Here is an 8,082-nt window from a genome sequence, read left to right on the forward strand (position 1 = left end):
ATGCCATACGAAAGCAGTGAATGAATGTACTGAAATTCTTATCGCCAAAATTTGCAATAACCCTAATAGCATACGTAGCTGAACTCAGACGTTTCAGCAGACCATCAATGTGTTGCTTCCAGTTTAACCTCTCATCAATGGACACACCTAAAAATTCTACCTTAGCTACAGACTTCTGTTCAATGTCTATATTTATTACTGGAGTTGTGCCATTTACTGTACGGAACTGTATATACTGTGTTTTATCAAAATTTAAAGAGAGTTCGTTTGCTGAGAACCACTTAATAATTTTGTGAAAAACATAATTTACAATTACATCACTTAGTTCTTGGTTTTTGGCTATTATTACTATACTTGTATCATCAGCAAAAGGAACTAACTTTGCATCTTCATCAATGTGGAATGGTAAGTCATTAATGTACACTCCTAGAAATTGAAATAAGAACACCGTGAATTCATTGTCCCAGGAAGGGGAAACTTTATTGACACATTCCTGGGGTCAGATACATCACATGATCACACTGACAGAACCACAGGCACATGGACACAGGCAACAGAGCATGCACAATGTCGGCACTAGTACAGTGTATATCCACCTTTCGCAGCAATGCAGGTTGCTATTCTCCCATGGAGACGATCGTAGAGATGCTGGATGTAGTCCTGTGGAACGGCTTGCCATGCCATTTCCACCTGGCGCCTCAGTTGGACCAGCGTTCGTGCTGGACGTGCAGAACGCGTGAGACGACGCCTCATCCAGTCCCAAACATGCTCAATGGGGGACAGATCCGGAGATCTTGCTGGCCAGGGTAGTTGACTTGCACCTTCTAGAGCACGTTGGGTGGCACGGGATACATGCGGACGTGCATTGTCCTGTTGGAACAGCAGGTTCCCTTGCCGGTCTAGGAATGGTAGAACGATGGGTTCGATGACGGTTTGGATGTACCGTGCACTATTCAGTGTCCCCTCGACGATCACCAGTGGTGTACGGCCAGTGTAGGAGATCGCTCCCCACACCATGATGCCGGGTGTTGGCCCTGTGTGCCTCGGTCGTATGCAGTCCTGATTGTGGCGCTCACCTGCACGGCGCCAAACACGCATACGACCATCATTGGCACCAAGGCAGAAGCGACTCTCATCGCTGAAGACGACACGTCTCCATTCGTCCCTCCATTCACGCCTGTCGCGACACCACTGGAGGCGGGCTGCACGATGTTGGGGCGTGAGCGGAAGACGGCCTAACGGTGTGCGAGACCGTAGCCCAGCTTCATGGAGACGGTTGCGAATGGTCCTCGCCGATACCCCAGGAGCAACAGTGTCCCTAATTTGCTGGGAAGTGGCGGTGCGGTCCCCTACGGCACTGCGTAGGATCCTACGGTCTTGGCGTGCATCCGTGCGTTGCTGCGGTCCGGTCCCAGGTCGACGGGCACGTGCACCTTCCGCAGACCACTGGCGACAACATCGATGTACTGTGGAGACCTCACGCCCCACGTGTTGAGCAATTCGGCGGTACGTCCACCCGGCCTCCCGCATGCCCACTACACGCGCTCGCTCAAAGTCCGTCAACTGCACATACGGTTCACGTCCACGCTGTCGCGGCATGCTACCAGTGTTAAAGACTGCGATGGAGCTCCGTATGCCACGGCAAACTGACTGACACTGACGGCAGCGGTGCACAAATGCCGCGCAGCTAGCGCCATTCGACGGCCAACACCGCGGTTCCTGGTGTGTCCGCTGTGCCGTGCGTGTGATCATTGCTTGTACAGCCCTCTCGCAGTGTCCGGAGCAAGTATGGTGGGTCTGACACACCGGTGTCAATGTGTTCTTTTTTCCATTTGCAGGAGTGTATATCAAGAACAGTAAAGGACCTAAGACCGAACCCTGTGGGGCCCCGTACTTGATAGCCCCCCCAGTTTGAGGAATCAGCTGTTGTTTTAACATTACATGAACCACTTATTTCAACTTTCTGCAATCTTCCAGTTAAGTATGAATTAAACAATTTGTGCACTGCCCCCCTCAAACCACAATGATTTAGCTTATCTAAACGAATTCCGTGACTTACACAATCAAAGGCTTTTGAGAGATCGCAAAAAATACCAACGGGTGGTGTCCGGTTATTCAGAGCACTTAATATTTGATCAGTGAAAGTGTATATAGCATTTTCTGTTGAAAAGCCTTTCTGAAAACCAAGCTGACATTTTGTTAGTACTTTATTTTTACAAACATGGGAGCCTACTCTTGAATACATTACTTTCTCAAAAATTTTTATAGAGCTGTCAGAAGAGAGATTGGGCGATAGTTGTTGACATCCGACGTATCCCCCTTTTTATGCATGGTTTTACAATGGCATATTTCAGTCTATCAGGGAAAACACCCTGCTCCAAAGAGCTATTACATACGTGGCTAAGAATCCTACTTATCTGTGGGGAACAAGCTTTAAGTACCTTGCTGGAAATGCCATCAATTCCGTAAGAGCTTTTACTTTTCAGTGAGTTTATTATTTTACTGATTTCAGAGGGAGAGGTTGGTGGAAATACAGTTGTTTCGAACTGCACAGGCATGGCCTCTTGTATTAGTAGCCTTGCCTCTTCTAGTGAAGATCTAGATCCTATTTTCTCCACAACATTTAAAAAATGATTATTGAAAATATTTTCAATTTCTGATTGTTTGTTAGTACACTTGTCATTCAGTTTTATGGCACTAAAGTCTTCCTGTGTTCTTGGTTGCCCTGTTTCCCTTTCAATAATATTCCAAATTGCTTTAATTTTATTATCAGAGTTACTGATCTCATACATGATACACATGCTTCTGGACTTTTTAATAACTTTTCTTAGTACCGCACAATAGTTTTTATAATATTGAACAATTTTGGGGTCAGTACTCCCTCTTGCTGTTAGATACAGTTCTCTTTTACGGTTGCAAGATATTCTTATTGCTTTAATTAGCCAAGGTTTTTTATATGTTTTCTTGGAATTATGTTTATTTTCTTGGGAAAATAATTTTCAAATACCCTTAAAAATCTATTGTGAAATAAGTTATATTTCAAGTTTGCATAGGGTTCCTTATACACTTCATCCCAGTCTAGCTGCTGTAGGCTTTCCCTAAAGTTTGCAATATTTTTATTGTTAATTGAACGCACTGCTTTGAAAGTCTGATTTGATATACTGCATGGAGATATGTCATGTACTGTAACTAGCTGTGCACCATGATCTGAAAGACCAATCTCAACAGGATATACAGTGATACACCGTTTGTTAATGTTGACACTAAGAAGCCGTTCTGGCTACCACGCTAATTTAATTCACACAGTGGTGCGAGACATATTGCCAAGGAATTTGGAATCAGCCAGACGAGTGTCATTAGCGCCTTGCATCGACAGAATTTCCATCCTCATCATCAGTCGCGTCAGGCACTCGACGACCGTGGTTCCTAACGTTGTACAGAATTTTTTCGGTTTGCCCTCAGCAATTGAGAGACGACCCTATGTTTTTCCATCATATGCTCCTTACCGATGAAGCAACGTTTACTAATCACGCTAATGTAATTTTGCATAACGTGCACTATTGGGCAGCCGAAAATACACACTGGCTTCCTCAGGTGCAATGTCAACGGCCGTGGAGAGTAAACGTACGGTGCGGCATCACGGGAAATTACATTGTGGGACCTTACTTTATCTCAGGCGCTCTAAATAGATATTCGTACGCACACTTTCTGACGAACATTCTGGCGGTCCTTCTAGAAGAGGTACCACTCGATATTCGACAGTGTACGTGGCTGCAACACGACTGTTATCCAGCTCACTCGTTCCTTGTGGCAACACAAATACTGAATGAGAACTTGCCTGGACGTTGGATTGGACGAAATTCTATCTTCAAATGGCCTGCGAGGTCCCCCGATTTCACTCCTCTTGATTTCTTTCTTTGGGGAGCACTCAGAGATGCAGTCCATGACGAAGCTCGAACCACGCCAGAAGATATCTGACGTAGAACCGCCAGTGCACGCTCTACCATACAATCCACTGTAATTACATCTGTTCGTTGTTCTTTCGAACGGCGATTGCAGATGTGCCTTCTAGTCCATGGTCAACAATTTGAACACGTACTCAAATACAGGATAAAGTTAATTTTTTTGGAAGACAAAATTTATGTCAAAATTAGAATTATATTAAAACCTTCTACTGCTAACGGGCATTGATATATGTCAATGGGGACAGGTGATAATGTGTGCCTCGATCGGGACTCGAACCCAAGATCTCCTGCTTACATGGTAGACGCACTATCCATCTGAGCCACCGAGCGCACAGAGTATAGTGCGACTGCAGGGACTATCTCGCGCACACCTCCCGCGAGACCCACATTCTCACCTTGTATGTCCACACACTACATTCGCAGTGTCCCACCTCAACACACTCATTACTCGTGAAAGACATTCTTACCAAGTCCCATAAGAGTTCGGGGAATATGTGTGCATCTGCACAGAAGAAGAAGGTCATGGCCGGTGTTGCCAGAACTATGTACCTATATGGATATGGTGTGTGTTCTTTTGGACATGACCTTCTTCTCCTGTGCGAATGCACACATATTCCCCGAACTCTTACGGGAGTTGGTAAGAATGTCTTCCACGAGTAATGAGTGTGTTGGGCAGGGACACTACGAATGTAGTGTGTGGATGTACAAGGTGAGAATGTGCGGTTCGCGGGAGGCGTGAGAGAGATAGTCCCTGCAGTCGCGTTATCCTCTGTGTCCTCGGTGGCTCAGATGGATAGAGCGTCTGCCATGTAAGCAGGAGATCCCGGGTTCGAGTCCCGGTCGGGGCACACATTATCACCTGTTCCCGTTGATGTATATCAACGCCCGTTAGCAGCTGAGGGTATTAATATAATTCTAATTTCTTTCTAGACGGCTGCAGGTCAGCAATGGTGTCTACTCTTTCGGACATGTCCGAAAGAACAGACACCATATCCATATAAGTATAAATTTATGCCGTGCGATTTGGGTGGTTACCAAATCATTGCTAGTAATTTCTTTATTTCAATTAGGTGTGTATAAAATTGAACTGCAATGTAAAATAAGTCGACAGTGTGCATTGTACGTAGCTGGTAACACTGTGATTAAGCGCTTTCGTTCAACGTGAAACAACGTTTCGTTAAGACGACCATTTATTTTGCGGGTTGTACAGGTGGTTACCGAAGTAATTTTAATAAAACGTTTAGTTCAACCACTGTGTCCCATATGATGTGATTTAAAGCTGTTTAGGTATAGTCACTTGTCGGACAGCATGTATTTTATCTCTAAGAAGCACACAGCCACGTATAGTAAAACAAAGGTCAAATCTTCCTTCTGACATGCAGATATTTTTGCAGCGTATAACACCTCTCTATTTTGGAAGAAGAACAGTTAATTTCTCTGTTTCAGCTCACGTGAATCCGGAAGGATATACTGATGTGAAATAGTTTTCCTATGCCCTTTGTGATACGATACATTCTAACCTATCTCGTATTTCCATATAAATCATTCGTAGATGAACCTGCACCTAGGTCGTAAGTTGGTTCAAGGACAAATAGAGCTTTATTCTCATAGCGCAGGCCCACCTTAACGGTGTACTACTACGCAGCCTGGTCCAAGACGCCAGCTTGGCAACCTTTGCACCGCTAATGCCGTGCTTTCACATTCGAGGACATTTCTCGACTTTTTTTAACGACAGGTTTCAATGTCAACATTAGCAACGCTGTATCATTTAATTGTCTTCTCAAGAGCTATCGATTACAGTTATAAAAAGTGTACTGTTCCATATAAAAAACATACTTGCTTCAATATCTCAGTTGATTACCAACGCTAAAAACATTAATCAAACAAAAACATAGGTGCCCAAAGACGCTCTAAGATTTGCCGAAAACCGCGTTTCAGTATGTGTAACCGTTCACGAAGTAAAAGGTGTGATCCCGGCGGAGGTTCGAGTCCTCCCTCGGGCATGGGTGTGTGTGTTTGTCCTTAGGATAATTTAAGTTAAGCAGTGTGTAAGCTTAGGGACTGATCACCTTAGCAGTTAAGTCCCATAAGATTTCACACACATTTTTTAAAAGGTGTGTTACGTTTTACGTGACTCACTCTACATATATAAAGGTGTGACGACCAAAGATCCAATCTTTACTGCAGGTGCACACCAACCTTGATCCCTTGCGGGAATCCCAAATGGCGAGAGGGGGGCTCATGTGTAGGTGACGCTACGCAAATAGGTGTAACAGCTTGGAAATTTGGGTCGAACGACCTAGGCGATTAAAGCGATCATTCACGTTAAGAGGGAGATCCAGGTTAAAATCCGTGTCTGGCACAAATTTCCTCCAGGTACCATCATTTCGTTTCACGACCCAAATGCGCCTAACGTCACTGAAAAACTTTGAATAGTATTTGTACCGCCGCTGGATCACACAACGTGTCTGTTCTTTCAGACGAGCAGCTAACGTCATTGAAAACCTTTGAAATCTATTAATGAAGTTTATTGTGTGTTGCAAGCAATTCTTAGAATCATTTTCTGAGTGGATGGTACGTATATGATATCATATTCTGTCTATGCCCAGTTTGTCATAATCATGTTCACGAGCCAGTTTCATGTGCTTGAAGCCACTGCATCATTATGTATCCTCTTGAGTCCTGAAGATAAAATAGGGGAGGAAAATTGTTTTCAGTGTTATTTTTATTAGTCTAACACATAATTACATTTAGAATTATATTATTTGTATTTTTATTTTTTGTACAGTCTAAAATATTTGAGGTACACATATATGTGCCGGCCGTGGTGGCCGAACGGTTCTAGGCGCTACAGTCTGGAACCGTGCGACCGCTACGGTAGCAGGTTCGCATCCTGCCTCGGGCATGGATGTGTGTAATGTCCTTAGGTTAGTTAGGTTTAAGTAGTTCTAAGTTCTAGGGGACTGATGACCTCAGATGTTAAGTCCCATAGTGCTCAGAGCCATTTGAACCATTTTTACACATATATGGACTACAGGTTTTAATTGGTAAATAAATAATACATTGAAAAACATATTAAAGTTACTGTTGACGAAATTTTACTAAACAATTGTTTAGTCACACATAAATAAACATTAGAATTCTTGCAAAAGTTTCTTGTGCGGGATAGGCAACCTTCAAAGCGACATTTAGAAGCATTTCTTGCCTCTAAGTATTGACGAATATGCTGAGTCGGGTCGTTTCGAGTTGCTTGCTTGGCATGGAGACAATTTTTCTTCTTTTGGGTTTATGTCTTCATCTTCTCTTGAACTCCCAGTAATTTCCCGTTCATCCAAGATTATTTCTTTGGAGACTTTCCTGTAAAAAGTCTGTCACTATATATTACATGCTGTCCATTTGTTTTGGAACTGTCACAGTCAAAAACTTAATTACACTTGCACCTAAACCTATTTCTTTTAATTCAGTGTCAGGCACTGTTCCTTTGCCAGTATATATTATGAAGTCAAGAACTAAACCATCTGAAGACACCAAAATAAAGTTCAACCCAAGAGGATTAGGCTTAGATGGCACATAAGTTGTCATTGCACATCTGCCAGGTAATGGAATTATCTGCTCATCAATTGAGAGATGTTTAGACTGTGGCAAGGCGAGACACTTATTCCTGCAAAAATTAATGACTGGCCTCAATTTCCAAAGTTTGTCACTCCTATCATGATCGTGTAAATTGTTTACGAAATGTAAACTATTTTGTAACTTGAAATACCTGTCCCGAGTCACAGTATCATTGATGAGAAGCAGATCAAGTTGCCTACTCCAGTGCATCTTGGCTTGTAGTAGCGCGAATGTACCCATTAGAATTTCAATCCCAACGAAGGAAAGAATTTCGTTCATATTTGTGTTTAAATTCTTACCACTACCGTGCACGTGATATGGATTTGTTTGTTCTGCAACACCATTCCAAAACTTCTCATCATAATATTCAAAAAATATTCAGCAGGATCCCTTACCACACCATCCATCAGATCTTCGAAACTATCTTCACCTGATTCCTTGTTTTCCATTTTTGAGCAAGTCCATTGTTACTTATGCTTACGTCCACTGTCCTGCGACCTATCAG

The 8,082-nt window shown here is 43.2% G+C and overlaps 1 non-coding gene across 1 annotated transcript; it reads left to right on the forward strand.

Moving 5' to 3' along the window:
* The first annotated feature begins 4,739 nt into the window (after positions 1 to 4,739).
* Positions 4,740 to 4,813, forward strand: Trnat-ugu. The gene has a single exon. It is a non-coding gene; the product is annotated as a tRNA-Thr (tRNA).
* Positions 4,814 to 8,082: the final 3,269 nt, after the last annotated feature.

The sequence above is a fragment of the Schistocerca piceifrons genome, chromosome 4 (genome assembly GCF_021461385.2).
Source record: "Schistocerca piceifrons isolate TAMUIC-IGC-003096 chromosome 4, iqSchPice1.1, whole genome shotgun sequence".
Classification (NCBI taxonomy): domain Eukaryota; kingdom Metazoa; phylum Arthropoda; class Insecta; order Orthoptera; family Acrididae; genus Schistocerca; species Schistocerca piceifrons.